This window comes from Spermophilus citellus, assembly GCF_964194105.1.
Source record: "Spermophilus citellus genome assembly, chromosome: 3".
Classification (NCBI taxonomy): domain Eukaryota; kingdom Metazoa; phylum Chordata; class Mammalia; order Rodentia; family Sciuridae; genus Spermophilus; species Spermophilus citellus.
Window position 1 is genome coordinate 52,630,530 of NC_138184.1, and position 23,345 is coordinate 52,653,874.

Below are 23,345 nucleotides of genomic sequence, written 5' to 3' on the forward strand. Positions count from 1 at the left end.
CTAGACTGTCTTCAAAATCCTCCTGTTGATTTTTTTTGTCTGCAATTTATCCTGTATTTTCAATGACTAGTTGAGTTTGTCCTACACCATTAACATCATTCTCTTTCTCTATTTTGGTCATCCTGGTTTCCTCATCCTTCTCTCATAACTGATGTTTATGTTTACCTTTCTGACTTTGCTCATAGATTTTATTCATTCAGAAAAACTCATTGAGTATCTGTTCTGGACATAATGGTACAATGGTAGGTAAAACCAATGGATTTCTGCCTTCATGGAGCTATTCTCTGTTGAGGAAGACCAATGTTAGCCCAGTAATCACACAAATAAGACTCAAATTTGCCATTTGGTAGGGTTTTTTTTTTAAATCTTTATTTTCTTTATCTATTTTTATGTGGTGCTGAGAATCAAACCCAGGTTCTCACACATACAAGGCGAGTGTTCTACCGTTGAGCCACAACCCCAGCCTGTGGTAGGAGTTTTGAAGGACAGAAACATAGTATCTTGAGGGAATAACAGTGTAGGGAGGGAGGTGGAGTGAGGAATCTAAGGAGAGTAAATAAGGTAAACTGAAATCTGAAATTTGGTTAAATGCTTTTTACAGGGAGTGAGTAAAAAGCTTTATGAGCAGCAGAAACAGCATGTGCAAAGACCCTGTGTTGACTAAGTTCAAGAAACATGGTGTCAGAAATAGCTAGAGGTGGGAGAGGAGTATCACTCTGTGAATGTACATGGTTTGAAGACCACCCCGATAATGATGGATTTCAATAGAGGTAGACCTGCCTTTTGAAAAGATCCCATTCATTTAGCCTCCATTCATACAGAGCACATACTTTTAAAACGTGCTCTGGCTGGGTGACACTGCCCTGATCTGACACTCAAGAGCAACAGCTGGCACTGAGAGGAGGTGGTAGCAGAGCTATGTGCAGGTTTCTGTGGGTAATTGGAGATTAAAAAAAGGGAAAGTGGTTCATCTAATTACGCTCAAAATTACAGCCATTGTTCAATTTGTTTCTTAAAAGTACTTGATGCGTTCAAGAAGAAAAGGCTTTTCTAGAATATAGGAACAATGGGGGGGGGGGCAAAAGGAGGGATGAATGTACCTCTATTCCACATTACCTTAGACCGTTATGTTTCTAAGTGCATACTTGAGTTGCTTACTCAATTATTTTCACTGTGTGCATGCTAGCGGTAATAAACTTGGAAAACTGAAACACACGCGTCTACAGTAATTGTTTTTTAGATAGTATAATAATTCACGATAATTGCTTGCAAAGCATTTTCCCCCTTGTCTACAGGGGTAAATACATTAGAGCCACATTCTCGTATACTATTTTACAATCTATTAGCATAATAACCCATTGTAAAATAAGTCCTGCTGCTTGGGAAAGTGTGTGATATTGGTCCATTAGACACTTTTGTCGTATATACAAGTAACTAATGGCACTATTTATGGCCGTCATGTTAGCTTGGTATATCCTTGTTACCAACTAATAGATTCAGAGCATGAGGCGCTGTTTGATAAAAGTTATCTGGCACTAACCGTCCACCATGGCTCGAGCCTGGTTCTTGCTTGAAAATTGCTTTAGCCCCACATGAATGGAAAAAGTCATCTTGATAAATTTAGCTGCAAGCCAAGTTATAGCCAATATTCACAAAATGTAATAAAATCAGATCTTAGAGCCTTTAATTTCATCATTAGCATATATTATTTCTTTCTCAAACATAGTAATTAAATAGCATATTAGGAATAGATTTTTTTTCCCTTTTATACACTTATGAGGTATCTGGGGTTAAATTTGTAACCCGGTTATGGTACACATCTGTTTATTCTTAAATTAGATTGGCTTTAATGATACCTAAAGAATTAAAAAAGTAATTGGTTAACTAAATGGAGGGAATTTGTGGCAAATAAGATATCATTATGTTTATCCAAGCACTGTTATAATACAGGAGTTGTATAATTAGCCAAACGATGCAGAAGGAAATTAGACACTCATTATTTACTTTTCTTGGACATTTTGTGGGTTTGTGCAAAAACTTTCACTGCACACAGGAGATTAATTCTTCCTGAGGTTTGCATCTGGTTTAACACCAGTCGAGTCGAGAATTTCAGATAAATGCTCTTTTTCCTAATCCCACTTAGCAATAAGAAATTATGGCTTGGCAATTACAGAGTAGCTACTGCTACATGGAATGGAGGGCCCACGGTTGCACATAGAGGCAGAACAGTGGGTTCTCTGGTGATGGAGACACAGAGGGCCCCCTTTTGTGACCGCCGCCGTACTGGTCTGGGTCTCCGGGCAGGGTCTAGTCTGGGTCAATTGGCTTCCTCCGCTTTCACTCATCTCCCTTCCCATCTCAAACAGGACCTGCTTGCTGGCTTTGGTCTCGTGAATTCTCAAGGAGCTGGTAGCTCCGTTCTCAAGCTGACTGCAGGTCAGAATCACACAGGAAGCTTTAAAAATCAGATTATTGGCTTCACCTCCTTCCAGGAATTCCGATTCATTTTATGACCAGAGTGGTACTGATTGTAGGAGCTCCTGCAAGGGGGAAAGACAAATGCAGCTCCTGGCCACATGGTCACATCTGCAAGGACTTGGGATGGCAGCATGCTTCTTCTGAGCTGAGATTCACCTTCTGGAAGCTGCTGCCGACTGGACACACAAAATAAAGCAATAGGGCTTGAGGTGTGATTTTAGAAGTACCACGGATAGGGAATTCACTCATTCCTTGGACAGCTATTTAATGAGCACTAACTTGCTGGGTGCCAGGCACTTTTTAGAGAGTCTGAGGATATAAGAGTGAATAGGTGTGTTTTGGAACATAATGAGGAAAAAGAAAAAGAAAAGAGAACTAAATAAAAATGTATGTAGTATTGCAAATGATTTTTCTGGAGAAGAAGCAGACTTCAAGCTAAAACAGACAAGGGCAATTTCAAATTCTGGCAAAGACCTGCTCACAGAGGTGGAGCCCTGGCCATTGGAAAAGATGCTGGTAGGTCATTCTGGACAACCAGAGGCTGAACCCTTGTTCTCTCAACTTGCCTTTTCATTCGCAATAGTTAAGTTTTGTTTTTTTTTTTTTGTACCAGGGATTGAATTCAGGGGCACTCAACCACTGAGCCACATCCTCAGCCCTATTTTGTATTTTATTTATAGACAGGGTCTCACTGAGTTGCTTAGTGCCTTGCTTTAGCTGAGGCTCTCTTTTAAAAAACATTTATTTATTTTAACTAGGTATTTATGACAGCAGAATGCATTTTGATTCATTGTACATAATTGCAGCATAACTTTTCATTTCTCTGATTGTACACGATCTATCGTTGCACCATATGTGCAGTCATTCATGTACCTAGAGTAATGATATCCATGTCATTCCACCATCTTTCCTGGCTCCTATACCTCCACCCCTCTTCTCTATCCTCTTTGCCCAAAGTTCCTCCATTTCTCCCATCCTCCCCCCCATTATGGTTTAGCATCCAATTATCAGAGAGAACATTTGGCCTTTGGTTCTTTGGGACTGGCTACTTCACTTAGCAAGATATTCTCCAACTCCATTCATTTACCTGCAAATGTCATAATTTTATTCTCTTTTAATCCTGAGTAATAGTCCATTATGGATAAATACCACAGTTTCTTTATCCATTCATATACCGAAGGGCATCTAGGTTGCTTCTGTGCAGTTTAGCTACTGTGAATTGTGCTGTTATAAACATTGATGCAGCTGTGTCCCTGTAGTATGCTATTTTTAAGTCCTTTGGGTATAGACTGAGGAGAGGGATAGCTAGGTCAAATTCCATTCCCAACTTTCCAAGGAATCTCCATACTGATTTTCATATTGGCTGCACCAATTTGCAGTCCCACCAGCAATGTATGAGTGTGCCCTTTCCCCCACATCCTCACCAATACTTATTATTGTTTGTTTTCATAATAGCTGCCATTCTGACAGGAGTGAAATGAAATCTTAGTGTAGTTTTGATTTGCGTTTCTCTAATTGCTAGAGATGATGAACATTTTTTCATACATTTACTGATTGAATGTATATATTCTTCTGAGAAGTGTCTGTTCATCTCCTTAGCCCATTTATTGATTGAGTTGTTTGTTTCTTTGGTGTTAAGTTTTTTGAGTTCTTTATATATCTTGGAGATTAGTGCTCTATTTGACATGTGTGTGAAAAAATTTACTCCCAAAATGTAGGCTCTTTCTTTACCTCATTGATTGTTTCTTTTACTGAGAAGAAGCTTTTTAGTTTGAATCCATCCCATTTATTAATTTTTTTTATTTTATTTCTTGTGCTTTAGAAGTCTTGTTAAGAAAATTGGGGACTAATCCAATGTGATGAAGATTTGAGCCTACTTTTCCCTTTGTTAGGGTGTAGGGTCTCTGGTCTAATTCCTAAGTCTTTGATCCACTTTGAGTTGAATTTTGTGCATGATGAGAGATAGAGGTTTAGTTTTATTTTGCTGCATATGGATTTCCAGTTCTCCCAGCACCATTTGTTGAAAAGGCTATCTTTTCTCGAATGTATGTTTTTGGTGCCTTTGGTATGAGATAATTGTATTTATGTGGTTTTTCTCTGTGTCTTCTATTCTACACCATTGGTCTACATGTCCATTTGATGCCAATACCATGCCATTTTTGTTACTGTAGCTTCATAGTATAGTTTAAGGTCTGGTATTGTGATGCCTCCTGCTTCATTCTTCCTGCTAAGGATTGCTTTGGCTAGTCTGGGTCTCTTATTTTTCCAAATGAATTTCATAATTTTTTAAAATTTCTATAAGGAATGACACTGGGATTTTAATTGGAATTGCATTGAATCTGTGTAGCACTTTGAGTAGTATGGCCATTTTGACAATATTAATATTGCCTATTCAAGAGCATTCCATGATCTTTTCATCTTTTAAGGTGTTCTTTAATTTTTTTCTTTAGTGTTCTGTAGTTTTCATTGTAGAGGTTTTTTCATCTCTTTTGTTAAGTTGATTCCCAAGTATTTTCTTTTCTTTTTGAGGCTATTGTGAATGGGGTAGTTTTCCTAATTTCTCTTTCAGAGGATTCCTGACTGATGTATAGAAATGCATTTGATTTATGGGTATTGATTTTGTATCCTGCTACTTTACTGAATTTATTTATTAATTCTAGAAGTTTTCCAGTGGAGTTTTTTGGATCCTGTAAGTATAGAATCATGTTATCAGCACATAATAATAGTTTGAGTTCTTCTTTTCCTATTTGTATACAGTTGATTTCTTTCATTTGTCTAATTGCTCTGACTAGGGTTTCAAGAACTATGTTGAATAGAAGTGGTGAAAGAGGGCATCCCTGTCTTGTGCCAGTATTTAGAGGGAATGCTTCAAATTTTTCTCCATTTAGAATGATGTTGGTCTTGGGTTTATCATAGATAGATTTTTATGATATTGAGGTATGTTCCTCCTATCCCTAGTTTTCCTAGTGTTTTGAATATGAAATGGTACTTTATTTTGTCAAATGCTTTCTCTGCATCAATTGATATAAACTTATGATTCTTATCTTTAAGTCTATTAATGTGATGAATTATATTTATTGATTCTGTATGTTGAACCAAACTTGCAACCCTGGAATGAACCCCACTTGATCATGGTGCACTATTTTTTAAATATGGCTTTGTATGCAATCTCCCAGAATTTTATTGAGAATTTTTGCATCAATGTTCATCAGGGATATTGGTCTAAAATTTTCTTTCCTTGATGTGCCTCTGCCTGGTTTTGGTATCAGGATGATACTAGCTTTGTAGAATGCATTTGGAAGAGTTTCCTCCTTTTCTATTTCGTGGGATAGTTTGAGGAGTATTGGTATTAATTCTTCTTTGTGGGTATTCTAGAACTCAGCTGTGAATCCATCTGGTCCCAGGCTTTTCTTGGTTGGTAGGCTTTTGATGGTTCCTTCTATTTCCTTGCTTGAAATCGATCTGTTTAAATTGTGTATGTCCTCTTGACTCAGTTTGGGTTGATCATATGCCTCTAGAAATTTGTCAGTGTCTTCAAGGTTTTATATTTTACTAGAGTATAAATTTTCAAAATAGTTTCTAATTGTCTTCTGTATTGCAATAGTGTCTGTCATGATATTTCCTTTTTTATCGTGAAGCTTAGTAATTTGAGTTTTCTCTCTCCCTTCTTTTCATTAGGGTGGCTAAGAGTCTGTGAATTTTATTTATTTTTTCAAAGAAACAGCTTTATGTTTTGTCATTTTTTTGAATTTTTTTTGTTTCAATTTCATTGATTTCTGCCCTGATTTTAATTATTTCCTATCTTGGTGTTTCTCTTTTTCTAGGGCTGTGAGCTGTAATGTCAGGTCATTTATTTGTTGACTTTTTCTTCTTTTAATGAATGAACTCCATGCAATGAACTTTTCTCTTAGTACTGCCTTCATAGTTTCCCATAGATTTTGATAAGTTGTAGCAGAGTTCTCATTTACCTCTAAGAATTTTTTTAATCTCCTCTCTGATGTCTTCTGTTATCCATAAATCATTCAATAGCATATTGTTTAGTCTCCAAGTGTTGGAGTAGCTTCTATTTTTAATTTTATCATTGATTTCTTATGGTTAGAGAGAATGGAGGGTAGTATCTCTATTTTTTTTTTTTTGTATTTGCTAAAACTTGCTTTGGGGCTTAACATATGGTCTGTTTTGGAGAAGGATCCATGTACTGCTGAGAAGAAAGTGTATTCACTGGTTGATGGATGGAATATTCTATACATGTCTGTCAAGTCTAAATTATAGATTGTGTTATTGAGTTCTATAGTTTCTTTGGTTGGTTTTTGTTTGGAAGATATATCCAGTGGTGAGAGAGGTGTATTAAAGCCACCCAGTATTATTGTGTTGTGTTCTATTTAGTCCTTGTAGTTGAGAAGGGTTTGTTTGATATACATAGATACCTCATCGTTTGGAGCATAGATATTTATGATTATTATGTCTTGTTTATGTGAATACCTTAAGCAGTATAAAATGTCCTTCTTTATCCCTTTTCACTAGCTTTGGTTTAAAGTCTTCTGTATTTGATATTAGGATGAAAACCCCTGCTTGTTTACGTGGTCCATGTGAGTAGTATGGTTTTTTTTCGCCTTTTCACCTTTAGTCTGTGGATGTCTTTTCCTGTGAGATGAGTCTCTTGAAGGCTGTATATTGTTGGGTCTTTTTTTAAAAAAAAATCCAATCTGTCAATCTATGTCTTTTAATTGATGCATTTAGGCCATTCATATTCAGGGTTATTATTGAAATATGATTTGATTTCCCAGGCATTTTGATTTATTTTTGGCTTTTAACTTGACTTGGTTTCTCCTTTGATTGGCCTTTCCTTTAGTACAGTTTCTCCCTTTGTTGGTTTTCATTTTGTTTTTCATTTCCTCCTCTTGGAATATTTTGCTGAGGATGTTCTGTAGTGCAGGCTTTCTCGCTGTAAATTTTTTCAACTTTTGTTTATCATGGAAGGTTTTTATTTCATGATCAAATCTAAAGCTTAATTTTGCTGGATATAAGATTCTTGATTGGCATCAATTTTTCAGAACTTGGTATATGTTGTTCCAGAATCTCCTGGCTTTGAGGGTCTGGGTTGAAAAATCTGTTGAGATATGAATTGGTCTCCCCCTATATGTGATCTGATTCCTCTCTCTTGCGGCCTTTAAGATTCTATCCTTATTCTGTATGTTAGGCATTTTCATTATAATGTGCCTTGGTATACATCTGTTGCAAGTTTGTGTATTTGGTGTCCTATTAGCCTCTTGTATTTGATTTTCCAATTCATGTTTGGGAGATTTTCTGATATTATTTCATTGAAGAGAATGTGCATTACTTTGGTTTGAATCTCAGTGCCTTCCTCTATCCCAATAAATATTAGATTTGGTCTTTTGAAGCTGTCCCATAATTCTTGGATGTTCTATTCATGGTTTCTTACCATCTTCACTGTGTGGTCAACTATATTTTCAAGATAGTATATTTTGCTTTCATTATCTGACGTTCCGTATTTCAAGTGATCTAGTCTGTTGGTAATGCTTTCTATTGAACTTTTTATTTTGTTTATGGTTTTCTTCATTTCAAGGATTTCTATTTTTTTTTAAAAGAATCTTTATCTCTTGCTTGAAGTAATCTTTTGCTACCTGTGTTTACTCTCTTATCTCTTTGTTGGCAGGAGCAATGTTTGCCTGTATTTGCTCTCCTATCTCTTTGTTGGAAAGATCAATTTTTGCATGTATTTGCTCACTTAGGTCCTACTTTAATTCATAGATAATTTTAATTATGCAAATTTTGAACTCCTTGTCTGACATTTCATCAACTGTGCTGTCCATGGATTCTATTATGGTGGTACCTTGGTTTGTTTGAGGCACTTCCTTCCCTTGTTTTTTTCATGTAGTCTATGTATCTTCATTTCTTGCAGTGCAGATCTGAGGTATCACCTACCCTATACTCTTATAGCTTCCCTGTAGGTTACCTATACCTCACCTTGGTGTTGGGCTTTTAGTCCCCCGCTGGTATCCAATGATAAGTGCTACTGCAACTATAGGTGGTAGTGGCAATAACAGAATTAACTCACAGTAGTAGTGGTGGTGTCCCAAGATGGCTGCAACGACTTTCAGAGATGGAGCTGAAAGGGTGGGCTGCCTGCTCAGAGATGCAACTGCCTCCAGGCCCTATCTATTGTCCTAAGATGGAGGCTACTGCATGGGGAGGGCTATAGCTAAGGCTGCAATGTCCCAAGATAGAGGTGGGCTAAGTCTGGGATCCAGCCTGGGTCTACCAGTCAGTGGGAGCAGTCCTAGGCCTGAGCCTAGACTCCAGTGTGGGTCTACTGATTCTGAAGCTGGCTTTGAACTCATGGGATTATAGGTGCCCAATGAAATAGTTAAGTTTATATCCCGTTTGTGGCATGAAGTCATTGGTATGATTTGCTTTCCTTGGAATCTACCCTTTGACATGCCCACCTGATTTGTGCCATAACTGTGCTTGGAGTCTCTCCCATATCCTTCTGCTTGGTGGGTGGCTGGTTTTCAGTTTAATCTGCAGAGAACAGACTCCTGCAAAAGACCTTTGAATTATAAAATGTCCCCTCCTTCTCATTGTTCTTCTGTCCCTGGCCCCCATCAGAGCTGAAGGGCTTAGACACATCATCCCTTTCCTGAAGATACCCCTGGGCCCAGGCTGCCCCTGGGAATAGAACAATGACATTCGAAAGGAATTCTCACTCCCACGAGGGAAGCCCTCAGTGCCAAACTGTTGTCACTGCCTCATTCTCTCTGCCACATTGAATAAATATATTTAAAATGGGATTAATTTGTGAGTCCTTGGCTTGGGTTATAATACATTTTCTATTCAGATATGTGTTGCTAGTGTTTATCTCTACAAAATAAATATTAAAATTGCGTTTGAACCTCACATTAAATTTATATTCATGCTATTACAATTTTATTTCTGTCAAGTAATATTCAGTTTTCAAACAGAAGGCAGAAATGAGAGCACATAGGCAAATAAAAGTAGTTATTATTATTTCAGTTTCTCTTGATTATCTTCTTAAGATATTTCCCTGGGCCTGCTCCTTTCCTCAAAATGATCTACATAATGAGGGCTGGGGAGATGAATATCAGCTCCTTGGTTCTCATGGCGTGTCTGGAGTTTCTGTTAATGAAGTCCCCCTCCACTTCCACCAGCACTTGAGGCCCAGGTGGATGAGAACAATTGTTCCTTTGCCATCTGATAAGTTCCTATTGGTGTGAGCGATCCTTGATTGGCAGAACATGGCTTCTGGGTCGTATTTCTAGCGGTAGAAATGGTAACTGCCACACATTTTTTAACTAGCTGCTCTTACACCAAGTGGCCCGTGACTATACATGTAGCTCAAGTTGGCATCCAGCTTTGCTTCCAGAGTCCTGCTTTGCATTGGTCATCACACTGTTCCAAAGTACTGCAATATCACACCTCAGGCTAGAGCAGGAATCATAATAGGAATGATAATGACTGCAATGACCGTACTTCATTCTGTTTGAAATCTTAATTGTAGAATGGGTCTGGGGAGAGGTGATGTAATTTTACAGTTTTTAAGGAAATTCTATGTCAAATAGTGGATTCTACTCTTAGGGAGTATTCAGTGATATCACTTTGGAAAGCACAGTATTATAATCCAACGTCATGGGCATCCCAGTGGGTCCATTTTCAAGGTTGGTTGGTTGAGATTTTTAACTGGAAGCAAGTAGTTTAGCCATAATAATACCCCAAGAAGTAATGTATCTTGCCTTTGGGGGCTAGTTGATAGTCTTTCATGGATAATATTATTAAAAATGAGAATTATGACAGCTACCATGTAGCAGATGCACAATTACCATGAAGAGCAGCTATTATTTCAGTTCCTCTCTACAGCAAACCTAGGAACTAGGTACTATCATGGTATTCATCTTATAGAGGAAAGAAACCAAGACCTTAAGAAAGTAACCTAGTCAAGTCATTTCAATGACTCATTGGTGGAACCGAGACTCAAAGAGATCTGTACCATTCCAAAATTGAAATTCACACCCAGCAGCCCTTATTCTCCATGATGAAGATTTTTTTTTTTGAAATATGCAAAAGATAAAGTGGATATGAAATTTTAGCTGTTCATCAACTGTACATAAGGAACAATGAAGTTAAAGGGAGGCTTACGTTTCAGTCTGGGCTTAATCACTTGCTACTTTTCTATCCTCAAACAAGCAGATTCACAATTTCGAGTCTTAATATCGTCATCTAAAGAAGAGGGCTAATGATACTTAATGTGAATGACAGGATGGGAAAGCATTTTGTATTTTAAAGCTGCTGTGTGAATGGGTTCCATCAGCATTCTACACATTCTCTCTGTGGCTCTATCTTATTTAATCTTTTCATTATCTCCAAGACAGGTAGGTCATAATCAACGCGTTTGTAGACAACATAAGCCTGAGAGGGAAAACTAATTTTGTTGAGTGAGGTAATCAGGATACAAAAGGATATCTGTGGGCTGAACTAAGAGATTAAGACGTTCAAGATAAAATTTAACCCCTCTGGAAAGTCACATAAAAGACAGTGAGTGGTATTCAGTTCATTTCAAATGAATGCCTAACATTGATTGAGCACCAACTGTGAACTAGGTGCTGTTTTACATTCTTTCTGCATGTTGTCAATGATTACAGCAACTTTTGGTTAGGTAAGCACTGGGCATAGGTTACCTTTACAGGTCAGGAAACTGAGTCACAAAGATTTTTCCTCCTGAAATCATATAGCTCATAAATAGAGATCCCATCTGAACCTAGGAAATCTGGGGTCTTGAAGTCTACACCACAGTACACCATTCAAAAAGGCAAAACAGTTTTTTGTACCTATCAATAGCAATACTGCATCTAGGCAAGACTTAAGGAATCTCAGCCAACATTGTTTTGGATGGTTCCACAAATTTTAAACATTTAGAGTCATATACCTAGAAGCCTTGACAAACTATAGCGCAAGCAGAGAAGAGCACAACTAAAGAAATGTTTAGGGGAACCCAAAACTGTTGAATGCAAGAGAAGAAATTTTGTGGTACAGTTGTCTTCAAATCTTTGCTGTACAAAAGTCAGAATTCAATTCTTTTGTAAACTCCAGGGAGAAGATGGAAGGTTATGGAGGCAGTTTCGATTTCAGCATAACTTGTTGCAGATCTGAGGGTGAAGAGTGCCCAGCCCTATCAGGAGTATGAGCTAAAAAGTATTCAGGTTGAGAACACTTCCATCAGGAAAGCTGAGCTGGTAGGGAATTTTTACACAGGTGGGGACATGATTGTATGACTTCTTCCATCCACCACTCTGTTCACTATGTTTCATGATTCATCTTTAAACACATTCTTTGAGGTTTACTCCAAAGGGTTAATGCTGAACTGGGCTTCAGATTTGTAAATTTCATAGACAAGGCAGCCATAGCTTGACAAGGGCAGAGGGTGAACATCAGAACCAAGCAGGTTCAACCAGGTTTTCTCTTTTGGAATTGGAAACTGGTGTTGGGTCTCTCTGGAGCTTGGAGGCCCTGGAACTGTGTGCTGGGGTGGCCACTTCCATGCCGTAAGTTTTGGATGGTGTCCTGGGGAAACGTCATTAGTCAAGGTACTCCTTCATTAGCAATGGAAACAGGAAACACCGGAAGGCAAAGAAAAAGATGGCTGATGCAAATGCATGGTAGGATGCAGAAATGAATTAACATGACCTAAGGGAGGGAAGGAGAGGGAGCAAAAGATGCGTTGGTTGCTTCTTTGGTTTCCCTGGGCTTGCAAATTCTGGATTCCGGTTCCCCAAGCCCAGTTGGAAATGGTGCCTCTGGGTTCACTGTTGATACTTCTAGTTAGATCTCATTATTTTGCTCCAACCCGTCTGAATAGATTTCTGTAATTTGCCACCCAGAGTTCTTTGACTTTGGACAATTCTTTTCAGTGAGGGTGACTCTTCTTTCTTGGTATGGAAAACTTGCTTTTGCTGCTTTCAAGTGGCCACTTCATAGTGGCAAGTCATTACAGGTACACATTTTCTCCCAAGATATAATGGTTATAATTAAGTGATTCGGAAGTACTTTTGTGCAGAAGGGCCAGGGCTATCCAAATGTCAGACTAAATTATAAAGTGAGCAGAACTAAAATGCCACAGGATGCAATCATGCATAATTTATGAGTAGCAGGATCAGATCAGTCTATAACATGAGGTAGAATAATTTTTCATGGTTTCATATGTTTTTATTTTTAAAATATGTCTGAGGAGCAGCAAAAAATTAAGGATAAATAAAATTACAAAAGACAGAAGCGTTCTCACCATATCCCTGGAAGCCCATGTTTTGGATGGTGTACTGGGGATATCATTAGCTGAGGCACTCTTTTATCAGCCTGTGGGAATCTGAGCCATGAATATTTTAGGTGGGACATGGGTTCTCAGGGGGGATCTCATGCTGCTTTGTTTGCCATGGAAGAAATTTCATGTGTCTTCCAGGAGGGACACCCTCTGAGATGGGGGTGGGTAAAGAAAACTCCGTAGGTTTTTGGAGTAGACCCCTGCCTGCCAAGAATAATTCCAAACTCAAGGTTATTTGAAATGAGTCTAGGTGACAGAGACATTTGCAATCCTGTTGCTGAAAGTGTTTGTGTTGCTGGGCCTCGGTGGCAAATAGGATACAGATCAGTGAGCAAAGAAATGGTTTGCTGAGTAGGTTGACATCTCTGATGGAATGTTTGCAGGAAACATGGACCCTGAGTCTTGCTTCTGAGCCCCATTGAGGAGTAGCCAAGCCAGCTGATGGCATTTCCTTTGGCCTTTGTGAGAAATGAGCTGAAGTATTCGTCACCCATCACCTTTAAGGCTGCAGATGGCTTCCTGGGAGTGTGGAACCTTCCAGCCATATTATAAGTTCAGATCAGGTGCGGGACAGCTGCCCTTAACACTTAGGGAATAGATCCATAACAGAGAGCTGATAGGTAAGTCATTGCATAAAGTAAATCCCAATTTCCCACTGATGTACTTTACAAAACGAGAGACACATCTTCTGGAAAGAAATCTACCTCATTTCTGGTGAGGAGATAGTGGAGGTGGTCTCCATTGGAATATTATGGTGGATTCTACCAAACACCCTCATTCACTGACCGTTGAACAAGATGTGGGTTCACTTCAGTGCCTCAGTTTTCTTGAATGTAATTTCCTGATTTCAGGGCTTCTCCCTAAGCACTATTCCATGAACTATACAATTTTCTAAGTTAGGAAATTTCTTATTCTGTACTCATGATTTTAATTCCCTCCTTCTCTTTTGATTTCTCCGCATGATTCTTATATTCTCTTATTTATATTCTTTAACCAAGCTGGACCATGATATCATATGCCAGTTTGAATCTCCCAAAACATCATAGTTGTGATATTAATATGCCAATGGAAATCCCAGTGGATATGTGAGCCTCGAATACATTATTTCTAAATTAAGGAGTAAATCAGGAAAACAAAACCTGAGAGACACAGTTATAATCAACTGAATGACTCTCCCAGATTAGAACTACTGTACATATGTGTAAGATATTATCAATGAACTATGGAAAATGAGTTAGAATTCATTAAAGCAGCATTTTCTTCTCTACAAAATTATGCTTCATTTTCAACACATTGTTTTGAGTCTAGAAAAACACCAGTTATTAATCGTCCTGTAATTAGCGAAATTTATCTTTTGGTCACGGTTGGTTTGGGAGGGAGAAGGGAAGCTGACCTGTTGAAGTTTGTGCTTGAAGCTTCTATTTTATTAGTATTAAACACAACACTGCTTTGCCTGTGAGGGAAAGTGAATATTTTGAGAAATGAGGAGAAATAACTTCTGATGTTAACTAGATTCCTCAGAGCTATAACACCAAGGTTTCATTTGTTTTTCTGAATTTTAATAAGTAGCATTGGGGTTTGTTCAGCGTCCCTATTTTCGAGTCTTTTTATATGCATCCAGTGAGAATGATAAAATTTCTATAGTTCTAGAGGTTTAGCATTTCACAAATTTAGTTAAACTCATTACGATGTACCTAGATATTCCCTAGATCCAGTTCCCCAATGGCTTATGTTGTGTCCTGTATGTATTTAATGAGGTGCAGTGCATTTCTCAGAGTGAACTCAGTCACAGTTGTCTTCTTGGCCCCACTCATATTCTTGGGACAGAGATATCATTGGCACAAAACTAGGCTTCCTTCAACCATCTTTTCCATCCAGGGCTCACCATGTGCTGGGCACTGTGCTAAAGGCTTTGCTTGCATTATCCCAATCAGGGCTCTAACTAGTTTATTTCCATGTCACAGCTGGGGAAATCCAACGTTCTGCAGGTAAATGACTGTGTTTAAGCCTACACAGCTAGTGACAATGGCTGAGCCAGAATGTGTAACCATACCGGTCCCTGACAGGGTTCAGACTTGTCATCACTTTGTTCAAATATCTCTTTCCTCTGCTTGCCATTTTTTTTTAAACAACCACTCGATAGAAATATGATTGGCATATTAGAACTTGTACATACCTAGTATCTATAACTTGTTGAATTTGGAGAGACAAATACATCCACGAAACCATCATTACCACATATGCAATAAAGAAGTTACACCATAGTGAATCCCACCATTGTGTACATCCACAAGAATGGGGTCCTAATTAGAATAAGAAATATTCCATGTATGTATAATTATATCAAAGGAAATCTACTATTATTAATAACTGAAAGAGAACCAATAAAAATGTCTATCACCTTTAAACATTTCTTCCCACCCTCCCTATTTATTATTATTTTTATAAGAACACCAAAAATAAGGTCTAATATCCTAGAACACTTTTTTTTTTTTTTGGTATTAGGGATTGATCCCAGGGGCACTTAACCACTGAACCACATCCTTAGCCCTTTTTTATATTTTACTTAGAGACATGGTCTCTCTGAGTTGCTTAGGGCCTCTCAAAGTTGCTGAGGCTGGCTTTGAACTTGTGATCCTCCTGCCTCAGCCTCCAGAGTGTTTGGAATTACAGGCATGTGCCACCATGCCCAGCTCTACCCTGGAACATTTTAAGAATACTGTATGCACTATCTTGTACAGATGATCTCTAGGATTTATTCAACCCCTATCATGGCAAAATTGTGCCCTTTGATTAATACTTTTATGTTTCTCTTCTCCACCCCACCCTGTCCCCCTGGCATCCACCATTCCACTCTGTTTCTATGAGATTGAATGTTTCAGATTCATCACTTAAGTAGTATCAAGCAGTATTTGTGCTTCTGGGTCTGGCTTTTCTACTTGGACCAATGAACTTCAGGTTCATCCATCTTGAGCCTGAATGTTAGAATTTCTTTCTCTCTAAAAGCAACAGTATTCATTATATGTATATATCTCATTTTCTAAATTCATTCATCCATCAGTGGACACTTTGGTTGCTTCTGTATCTTAGCTATTGTAAATAAGTGGCAGCACAGATATCTTATGATCATATTGATTTCAGTTCCTTTGGAGACATAACTGGAGTAGAATTGCTGCATCATATGCTTGTTCTATTTCCATTTTTTGAGGAACCTTTAGACTATTATCCATAGCAGATACATCAGTTTACTTTCAGCAATAGTGTATCAGAGTTCCCTTTTCTCCACAATCTCAGGAAATTTGTTACTTTATTATTATTATTATTTGATAATAGCCATCCTAATTTGGTAGCCACTCAATATCAGAGCTGTTAGATAACTCCACATCAAAATGGGAACACTGTCAATGATCAGAATCAACCATTTGATCAAGAAGTTTGTTCAAAGGATTTTTGACAGAGTATAGACCCTAGCCAGGTGTTTTCTGTGTTTGAAGACACCAAGAACATAGCAGATTTTTATTGCTCTTAACAGACTTTGTGATAAGTCTGTAGTGTATCATTGACCGAAGAGAGGACAGTTGCAACCCCACAGGGGAACTTCTGTTTCATGAATATTCTATAAATAACTCAGGTGATTAATGGCTCTGTTTATGGAGAATGGAAGTCCATGATATTGCCCCAGACAGCAAAACAGTTCTCACCTTTGCTTTCCAGGTATTTCCCAACTGGCCTGCTTCCCTGAGTCACCTCCTAACTTTGACCTTTCCATGTAACCTCTATATATCTCCGAGACTTAATATATTCAGGAGGTATAACCACAACTCATGGGATATTTTTGCCTAAAGCAAGACAGAGCTATCCCTATATCTCTCAGAAATAAATCTTAGTGACCGCCATACTGTAGGTTAGGGCATTTACAAGTCTTTGAAATGAACTCAATCAGAATATGGCAACAAAGGTTCACCTTGAGGTGCAGTGACCCTGCCACCACCATCACATCATTCAGTTATCCAGGCAAAACTGTAGGGGACAATGAGGGTATGATGGTAGGCTGGGTTAACTCACATTGGCCAGCTAAATAACCATCATTTCAGGAAGGAACAATGGGAATTGAATGAATTGATTTGCTCATTCAAAAAAAAAGTGAATGTGGGAGCTTCAAGGAGATTTCTTCTTTGTGAAGAAGGATGGGATAGATTCCTTGAGTATGAGGGGCCTCATGGAGCAGAGAATCCCAGCTGAGGCTCCATGAACCAACCCGTCTCTCACAGCACATTCATGTGAATGAGACCACCTGGACCTCAAGTTCCAGCTGACCCACCAGCTGCCTGCAAAATCACTGTTAAGCCACAGTCTTGTGAGCAATAAAAATTGTTGTCATTATAAGCCTTTAATTTAGGTATGTTTTTATGTATCAAGAGATAACAATTTGGTATAGCATCAGCCTAATACACACACACACACACACACACACACACACACACACACACTTTAAAAATATAACTGTATCTTGGTGTAGTGGAATTGTGGGTGATTTTAATTATCTTCTGATACTTTTATATATTTTGTAATAAACCTGCATTACTTTAATGATAAGATTAATAATTAATGATGAAGAACATAGCACTGATTTTAATAGAATGATCATGGCAAACAACTAGTTACTGATTGAATGACTCAATCACTTCCTTTAGGGAGGTCCTAGAACAGTGTGTTTCAGTTATCAGCTGCTGTCTAATAAACCACTCCAAAACTTAGTAATGGAAGACAACAACTATCTCATGATTTTGTGGATCAGGAATTCAGGCTGGGTGTGGTGAGGGTTGCTGAGAGCTCCCCTAGGCTCAGGTACCCAGGGTGTTGGTTCTGCCTGGCTTCTTTCATATACTGTATCTTGGGGAACTCAAACATTCAAGATGGCTTCTACTTCACATTTCTTATACCTGGGCTGGGTGGGTCAGCAGAGTTTGGCCAGATAGCTTTCTCTCTGTATTCATGGTTTTCTGTATGTCCAGCTTGAGTTGCAGGTTAGTCTCAGAGTAGCAACATTTTTTTTTTTACTTGATAACTGGCTTCCCCAAGAACAAATATTTTCAGCTGTGGAAGCAGCAAAACTTATGACCTAGACTTAGAAGATCCAGAATGTCACTTCTGTTGCATTTAATTGTTTAAACAAGCCACTAAAGCTATTTCAGATGCAAAGGGAGGATGGTCACTACTAAATAGGGTTAGTAGCAAAAAATTTTATGGTGATCTTTAGTGTACATAGTCTACCTTTTGGCCACTAATTATTCAACACATTTACATTATTCACATGTCTAAAATACACTCACTCTTTTCTAAGAACTCCTCCCAAATTACATCTTTTTTAAAAAAAAATATTTGTTCTTTTTAGATATACATGAAAGGAGAGGGTATTTAGACATATTATACATACTAGGCATACATACATGGAATATAACATTCTAATTGGTATCCCATTCTTGTGGCTGTATGAGATGTAGAGTTTCACTGGTTGTATATTCATAAATGAGCATAGGAAAGTTATGTTCGGATTACATCTTATTATGACATGGATCATCAAGGGTCTCTTTATTGTAATAAGATCAGGTTGTAGAGAAAACCCCTGGGATGTGAATCTTTGATAACAGCTTCTTGCATGAAGGTTTTTCTTGGTCTGAGCCTTGTACACTACAGAAACAAATTATTTATACCTGTGAACACCCAACCTACAATGGTAAGAAAGCCATTGTGTCACCAGAGTAGACACTTTGGTCCCAAAAGAAGTCAGCAGTCATTCATCTGCCACAGTTCTGAAATTCAGCCAGCCATAAGTCATTGATTCTTTCTTCTTTGGGGACAGGCATATTCGTTGATGATGGATCCACGATGCTTCCTGGGAATGATTCTTGCTCTAGAGATTCTTCCCATTGGATCTCAGAGTGAAAAGAATCAGGTGTCCCTGGATTTGAATCCTGGCTGTATGTTTACTAGCTATGTGACTCTATGTAAGTTATTTTTTCTTTCTCAACCTTGGTTCATCATCTGTAAAAAGTGTAGAGTAGTTTTTTTTTTTTTAATGCAGGGTGGTAGATATAGATCTAATTTCATTCTTCTATGTATGGATATACAGTTTTCCCAGCACAATTTGAGAAAAAGCCTCTCTTTTCTTCAACATAGGTTTTTGGCATCTTTGTTAAGAATCAGATGACTTTATGGATTTATCACTGTCTCTTCTAGTCTCTTCCTTGGTCTCCATGTCTGTTTTTATGCCAATACCATGCTGGTTTTATTACTATAGCTCTGTAGCATAATTTCAGATCAGGTTTTATGATTCCTCAAGCCTTGCTCTTATTGCTCAGGGTGGCTTTGGGTATTCTGGGTCTTTTATTCTTTCATATGAATTTTCGGATGTTTTTTATACTTCTGTTAAAAACTTCAAGACCTAGAATTTGAATGAATTGATTTGCTCATTCAAAAAACTAAGGGTAAAACTTCTAGAAGAAAAACACAGGATCAACCCTCCAATATATTGGAGCAGGCACCAATATGTTTAGGAGTTCCTTAACAGGACCTCCTACAGCTCAAGAAATAAAACCAAGAATCAATAAGTGGAATGGCATCAAATAAAAATCTTCTGTACAGCAAAGGAAATAAGAGTGTGAAGAGAGAGCCTACATAATGGAAGGAATTATTTGCCAGCTACTCTTCCAACAGGAGATTAATATTCAGACTGTATAAAGAACTTGAAAAATTTAACACTGAAAGAAACTCATAATCTGATCAATAAATGGGCAAAATATCTAAATAGACACTTCTCAAAAGAAGAAATGCAAACAGTCAACAAAATATATGAAAAACATGTTCATATTCGATTTGCCATCGAATATGCAAATCAAAACTACACTGAGATCTTTCTACCCAACCATAAGGAAGAGTTATGCCATTTTCTGGTAAATGAATGGAACCAGAGAACAGACCAAGTGAAATAAGCTACACTCAGGAAGTCAAGGGTCAAATGTTTGAAATGTTTTCTCTTGTAGGTGTAAGCTAGGAAGAAAACAAGAATTTAAAAAAGGGGAATCTTATGAAAGTAGAAGGGAAATCTGTAGAGTAGAAGAGGGGTATCAAAGGGAAAAGAGGAGGGGAGGGGAAAGGGAAGAACTGGGGCAAGAAGTTGACCAAATTATGCTGTATGCACATATGAATATGTCACAATCAATTCCACTTTTATACGTAACAATATTTTATCAATTAGAAAACAATAAGTAGAAAGAAATATACCAAATTATGCCATGTGCATGTAATAATATATCACAATTCCATTTTTATATTACAATAATTTATCAATTAAAAATAATAGATAAAAGGAAGACCAATGGAGCAGAAGAAAGGGATTGGGAGAGGAAGGAGAAGGAGGAAAGGGGAAATAGTAGGAATTGAAATGGAGCAAATTATGCTATATGCATTTATGAATATGTCAAAATGAACCTCACTATTATGTATGACTATAATGCACTGATAAAAATATTTTTAAAAGTATAAAGTATCGGGCTGGGGATGTGGCTCAAGCGGTAGCGCGCTCACCTGGCATGCGTGCGGCCCGGGTTCGATCCTCAGCACCACATACAAACAAAGATGTTGTGTCCGCCGAGAACTAAAAAATAAATATTGAAAATTCTCTCTCTCTCTCTCTCTCTCTCTCTCTCCTCTCTCACTCTCTCTTTAAAAAAAAGTATAAAGTATCACATTCTTACTACCTTGTAATACTACTATTATTGCTATTAGTGTTATTGTGAAGATTTAATAAACTACTTAACAGGATACCTGGCATTTAACAACTTATTTTCATCTCTGTGTAATGTTTAGTCAGTGCAAAATTGTCACAGGACTGGAGAAGCGCACAGAAGTGCCTCAAAACAGAGGCTGTTATGGAGAAATATCCTACTGAATCAAGCAATAAATTGGTGCACGTTTCACAGTATCGTTGAACAGTGGACTTCTATTGCAAAAAAAGGAATTTTTGAGAGAATCTTGTTAGCTTGGTTACCAAAAAAAAAAGAAGAAGGAAGTCTTTGAAAATTATCATGCCTCGAGGTCACTTGGTAGACGTTATTCTTCAGGCCCTGGGAACATTGTTTGTTTCATGGTCTACAATTTGCAGGATAACTTTATGATTTCATCTTCTATAAAGAAGCTATCCTGAACAGAATCTCAAGTGCCCGGAATGGTACCAAAATTTGACCTGATTTTGCTAAAATGTTCAATCCTGCCATCTGGGCTCAGAGTGAACAGTTGCTCAGAAGGTTTAGTAGTCTCAAGAAGTTGGCTGAGATTTTGAGGATACCACACTATGAAACAAAAATGTAGTTAATGTCACCACTGAGTGGGGAGCAGGAAAGCAAGCACAGCACAGCCCTACTCAAAAATGCAATAAGATGCAATTGCAAGCACCATGTTCAGATTACTGTATCAGGTGACCTAAAGAAAAATTGCACTCTTATGCAAATGCATGCCCATGGATAACAAGAAAATTGAAAAAATAAAGGATTCCAAGGTTCATGCAGACTGGTTTATTATACACATACCTTGTTCACCCTTCTAGAACTCTGCTCAGCAAGATAACTGTAATCAGCACGAGCAGCAGGTACTGACAGTGTCACCTGTATTGCACTATTGCATCGTCACCAGTCTCTTTGCCGTTGTCATGCCCTCTGTCTCTCCCTGAGCTGTCACTTCCAACAGCTGGATCTCTGTTTGGAGGGCTGTCCACAGACTGTTGCTGCCTACTTTGCTGACATGAGCGAGAAGCTCATGTCAGATACCTTTGGGGGCAGCCTCTCACCAATGGTTGACTGCATCAGAGGACATTCTAAGGACAGCTCTGGGAGGGTGCTCTGCCGTCTCCTGACCTCCCCTGCAGGATCAGGCCAATGCTGCCTTCTGTGGCAGTTGGTGTGGCATGCCACCTGTTTTGCTAGGGACTCCTCACCCTCATGGTCCCACTTTCCCATGAACCTACTGATGTTTCCAGAGAACACCTTCTAATGAAGGCTGGGCTCATCTCATGCCACACATTTCCTGTTGCCCCGTGTGGCCCTTCTGTAGCTGTTTCGTATTTACCACTGTCTTTACTACCAGCTTGCATGCTTCTTCAGAACAGGATGTGTTTTTTGTCAGCATTTTTGTTGCTGTGACTAAAAGACCCAACCAGAACAACTGTAGAGGAGGAAAAGTTTATCTGGGGGCTCACAGTTTCAGAGGTCTCCGTCCACAGACAGCAGGCTCCATCCCTCAGGGCTCCAGGGGAGGCAGGACATCATGGAGGAAGAGTGTGGTGGAGGGAAGCAGCTCACATGGTGATCAGGAAGCAGAGAGAGACTCCACTCTCCAGAGACAAATAGAGACCCCAAAAGCCACGTCCCCAATGCCCCCTCCTCCAGCCACACCCACCTGCCTCCAGCCACCACCCAGTTAATCCCATCAAGGATCCATTCACTGGTTGGGTTAAGGCTCTCGTAAATCAATCATTTCTCCCTTGAACCTTCTTGCATTTTCTCCCAGGTGAGCTTTGGGGGACACCTCACATCCAAACAATACCAGGATGGCACCAAATTATCTTTGTACAAGTTACTTCCTCCACTACAGTTCCTTGCATAGTGGAGGGATCAATAATTTCTTGTAACATTTTGGGAATTATATCCCTGATTTTTCTCCACTTCATCTTGTAGCAGTCCAATAAAACTTCAGCCAGTTCCTAAAGCTGATCAACCCCATTGCTTGATGATAATCCAATAATGTCCTTACTTGTCCCTTGCCTAACACTGAATGACACCACTTCCAAAGTTTTGTCTCATTTTCAGCACTTGCTTGTTGAACTCAAATTCATTTGCATCTTTGGACCTCTCTAGCTCCCAGAAACCTTAGGGAAAAGACCCTGTCTGAAATCTAGGACTCTGATAATTTTTTTTTTTTTTTTTGGTACCAGGGATTGAACCCTAGGGCGCTTAGCCACTGAGCCACATTCCAACCCTGTGTTATATTTTATTTAGAGACAAGGTCTCACTGAGTTGCTTAGGGTCTCACTAAATTGCTGGGGCCAGTTTTGGACTCCTGATCCTCCTGCCTCAGCCTCCCAAGCCTCTGGGATTACATGCATGCACCACTGCACCCCAGCCTAATACTTGATTTCTGATGCTAATGATAAGTCCAGTGTCCTTGATTAGTGAGAGATTTGGTCAAACTTAGTTTTTTTTTTTTTTTTTTTTTTTTTTTTTACTTTCAATTCTTGTTATCCTAATAACTGAAGGGACCACTTTTTTCCAAATGATTTATTTAAAACTTGAGGACATTTTTATTGTTTGTCATGTTTGAATTATGTATGCCGGTTGGGTTTCCACTGTAAAAGAAAAGCCCAACAGCAAAAATAAATTGACTAATTGCTGAAATGCTTTTTCTTACCTATTCACAATAGACTTCAATGTTAACTCCTAATTATTGGGCAACAACCAAATGC